Below are 4,683 nucleotides of genomic sequence, written 5' to 3'. Positions count from 1 at the left end.
ACTGTCCAAAAAAATAGATGCAATGAAAACCACTAAAAGTTTGAAGAAGGGGATTGTTACCATTTGGGCTGCAGTGTGAAGAATGGAGGAAGCTGTGGGGAGTGAATCACAGCATGTCTTAAACAGAGCTGAGCCTGGTAGTGGTTTCCCCAAAGGCTACACCTCTCCAGAGCCCCCACCTAGAATCCTCAATCCCCTTACAAACAGGTGGAAGGTGCCCTCCAGGGAAAAAGAACAGTGGTGGTGGTGGTGGTGGCAGTGGTGCTGCTGGAGATGGTGGTAGCGTGATGATGTTACCGAACACAAGTCCATGTGCCTGACACACAGTGAGGCCAAATAATACTGAAATGACAGAGTTTAGAGGAGAGAAAAGTTTACTGCAGGGCCACACAAGGAGCTCATGCATTAGAAAAACCTTGAACTCCCCAAAGGCTTTCAGCAAAGCCTATTTAAAGGCTAGGTGAGGGAGGGGCATGGTTAGTTGTTGCAGACTTCTTGGTGTTGGAGCCTTTGTTCCGGCAGCTGTCCACTTAGGGCAAGTCATGATGCTCCTGTAAACCTCCAACAAGATAAATGTTAATCTCTGTTCTGCAACTTTTTATCTCTATGTGAATGAACTCTTAAAAGTCAAGAGCCTTGCGAATAAGCTATCCTATGTATTTCAGGCTATAGGCAACATTCTTTTACAAAAGGTGCAGAGCCAACATGACTAAGCACAGGCAACAAAGCACAAAGTTTAAAGTAAAATGGAACAGATCTAATATGGAGTCAGATTTGTTCTTCCTTATTACAATGGCATAAGGAAGCATGTGTATCTACAGGACCTCAGTGCCTGGGGCTCTGAAGCCTTTGACCCTGGGTTGCTGTCATGGCAGTGATAACACTTGGAATCTCTTCATCATAGACCCCTAAATCTCAGAACCATGGAGCCTGCATGGTTGGGCTCTGACCTCAGAGTCTGAACCCTTATTTTGGCCCAAGATTAGTGTGATATTGTGATTTATAACAAGAAGTATATATTTATTTGTTCTTTGTCCTGTTTCTGGCAAAGAGCTCCTAAAACCCTTGTACTTTCCTAAGCAATAAGAGCAAGGGAAGCATCTTTTGTTATAGTATTTGGACTTTGTTCCTGAAACAGCTTCAGAGGAACATCTTGTTCTAATAGGGAAGAACAAATCTGACACCATATTAGATCTGTTCCTTTTGCTTTAACCTTACTTTAACCTTTGTGCTCTGTTGCCTGTGCTTAGTCATGCTGGCCCTGCACCTTTTGTAAAAGAATGTTGCCTATAGCTTGAAATATATAGGATAACCTGACCGTGACCTGAACAGAGAATAACATCTGTCTTGCTGGATGTTTACAGGAACATGGTGACCTGACCAACATGGACAGTTGCAAGAACAAAGGATCCAATACCAAGAAGTTTGCAACAGCTAACCATGGCCCTCTCTCAACTCGCCTTTAGAAGGGCTTTGCTGAAAGCCTTCGGGAAGTTCGGGCTTTTTAAGGCCTGAGCCACCCATCTCCCTGCATGGCCCTGCAATAAACCTTTCTCTGCTCCAAACTCTGAACTTCAGTATTGTTTGGCCTCACTGTGAGTTAGGCACAGGGACTTGAGTTCAGTAACATTGTTATTCATAAAAAGCCCCTTTCAACTAAACGTGAGTTTATGTTAATGAGTTGACTTTTGGAAAGCTCCTAAGGATGGGAGTTGGTTGCCAAGGGAACCAGCTAGTGATTAGATGGTTGGAACTTTCAGCCCCTGCCCCTCAGCCTCTGGGGAGGGGAGAGGGGCCTCGGACTGAATCAATCACTAAATAAAACTTGCTCTATATATCTCTTCCATTGGCTGTTCCTGAGTTATATCCTTTCATAACAAACAGGTAGTACGTAAAGTATTTTCCAGAGTTCTATGAGCCACTTTAGCAAGTATAATTGAACCCAGGGAGGGGAACCTCCAATTTATAGCTAGAAGGTCAGAAGCCCAGGTGACAACCTGGACTTGCAATTGGCATCTGGTGGGAAGGCAGCCTTGTGGGACTGAATCCTTAACCTATGGGATCTGATGCTATCTCCAGGTAAATAGTGTCAGAATTGAGTTCAATTATAGGACAGCCAGCTGGAATTGCAGAACTGCTTGATGTGTGGAAAACCTACACAGCTGGGGTCAGAAGTGAAGAAGTGTAGTAGTGTAGTATTTGTCGTGGTCCAAGTGTGGGTTGGAAAAGAGTTTCCAGACACAAGGCAGAATATAAAGAAGACAGAATTTATTAAAGGGAAGTGTCACTGCCGGAACAGCGGGCTGACTTCCTGATAATCCAGGAGAGCCGACCCCAAGCAACGGTTACTGGTCTGTTTTTATAGCCAGGGAACAAAGGAACATGTGAGTCACCTGCTGATTGGGCAGGGTATGCATACTTCCAGTGTGCAGAGCGGGAGAAGAATAGGACAAATACCTTTCCTTATATGGGATGGGAAAGGAGCAGGGCATGCTGCTTGGGAGGGTTCGGGGTTATTGTAATGGTCACTATGTGACAGAGTGATAAGTGTCTGTCTGGTAACTCTCTGTCCCTGCGATGTTGGCCTTTGAGTTTATCTTGTTTTTAGTCCTTGGAGTACCACAGTATTGAGAATAGAGGAGAAAAACACAGATGTGAGTGTGTTAGACTGAGTCACTTGACTCCTAAGTAATTCAATTTCTTCACTTGTAAAATGGCAATAGTAATATAGTACCATACCTAAAACCCATGAGGACAGTATGTCTCAGAATTCAAAACTTTCAGGATTTTAGAAAGATGTCATGGTACATATACCAGATATTATGAGACACCCCCATGGGGGTCTAGGGCATAATCAAAACATTAACATTTCTGCATTGAAAGGTATCAAAATTGTGGTGGACAGACTCTTAAGATGGCCCCACAATCCCCATCTCCTGGTGGTATGTGATCTAGTCCCTTCAAGTGTTACACAGGACCTGTAACTTGCTTCTGACTGAAAGAATAAGGCAAAGGTAATAGGATGTATATGATTAGACATATGTGATTACGTTATATAGGATTGCAGCACTCATCTTGCTGGAGTCTCAGTCTCAGCCTCCCCTCACCCCACTTCTTACTGGCTTTGAGGAAGTATGTGGCCACATTAGGGGACCCCATACAACTAGGATGTAGGCAATCTCTGGCTGACAGGCAGAAAAAGAAAAACAAAAAAACACCCGAACTGAAGCCCTCAGTTCTACCAACTCAAGGTATGCATTCTGCCAATAACACAAGTAAGCTTGGAAGTGGATCCTTCCCCATTTGAATTCAGAAGAGACTGCAGTCCCAGCTGACACCTTGATTGAAGCCTGGTGAGGCCCTAAGCAGAGGACCCAGCTAAGCCACACTCAGACTCCTGACCAACAGAAACTTAGAGACAGTTAATATGTGTTGGTTTAAATCACTAACTTTGTAGTAATATCATTACACAGCAATAGAAAACTAATAAAGGTATGGCTATTCATGCTTTTCCCTGATCTTTAAAATTAATAAATAAAAGATATAAAAAATTATAAATAATTGAAATAGCCTCACATCTGTTTGAGACAAATTTTGCCACCAAAAGAGTTTGGGCAGCAAATATAGGAAAAGTCGTTAGTTTTCAGAGGTTTTTTGTTTCCGAATTACAGATTAGGGATTGTGAGCTTGAGGTATATAAATTTGCAGGGTTGCTGTTGGATGAAAAAAGATACCATGTGTAGTGGGCTTGGAATAGAATTTACCACCCAGGAGTACTCCATAAATATTGGCTACTCTTATGATTAGAATCAGAGCTCCTGCGGCAGGTCAGCCTGTCTGCTCTGTTATTCCTTGCCAAGTCACTTTTCCTCTCAGGTTCCCCATCTCTAACAGGAGGGCCTCTCAGAGGAGTCCAGAAAGGGTCAGAAACACCTACGTGTTGAGCCCCTGTTCTGGGGAGCCTCTGGGCTGGGTGCTCAGCGAGCTGTAATGTGAATTGCTCTTGAATGAAAAGGCCTATGGTCTGCTTGTGGGCTTACTGCAGAAGAGATGCACAACCCTGGGGAAATGGCTTCTTGATGAGTCTCAGTTTTTCTGTCTGTGAAATGGAGCTGGTTGGGCCTTCCCACCTAATTATTTGTATGACAAGATATACTCACTGTGGACTGAGGGATTATTTTTGTCTTGAGTATTATTTGAGGGGAAGAACAGGTGCAAGGGTTTGTCTGGCCTCTCCTCATATACACAAAGGAAACAGAAATGTTCCTGACCCTAATCCTAAGCCCCACCCCTACCCCCACACAGACCACAGAGGAGGGGCTCCTTTCTTCTTGCCTAGCCTTCTGTGCAACTGGAGTGGGGATTGCAGTTCTCTACCTGCCCAGACCACCATACCCACCTCTGCATTCCTCATATCTCACACTGAAAAGATCTGTGTCAGTACCCCTCTCCCACTTCCCCCACTAGACTGTGGGTTCATATGGGCAGCCCAATGCCCTGCATGTACCCTGGCAAAAGTAGAGTCAGTGAAAATAGGAAGAGTGGGGAGTTTACCAGGTGAACAGGAGGGTGAGACAACACTTCCCACCTGGACATGCACTGATGACAGCCCCAGGGATGGTCAGAGTAGTCAAAGTTGGATATATTTTGAAGATTGAACCAATAGACTTGCTGAAGGACTGG

This window comes from Neophocaena asiaeorientalis, unplaced genomic scaffold (assembly GCF_003031525.2).
Source record: "Neophocaena asiaeorientalis asiaeorientalis breed wild unplaced genomic scaffold, Neophocaena_asiaeorientalis_V1.1 scaffold487, whole genome shotgun sequence".
Classification (NCBI taxonomy): domain Eukaryota; kingdom Metazoa; phylum Chordata; class Mammalia; order Artiodactyla; family Phocoenidae; genus Neophocaena; species Neophocaena asiaeorientalis.
The sequence above is the reverse complement of the archived record's forward strand: the minus strand, read 5'-3'. Positions refer to the sequence as shown.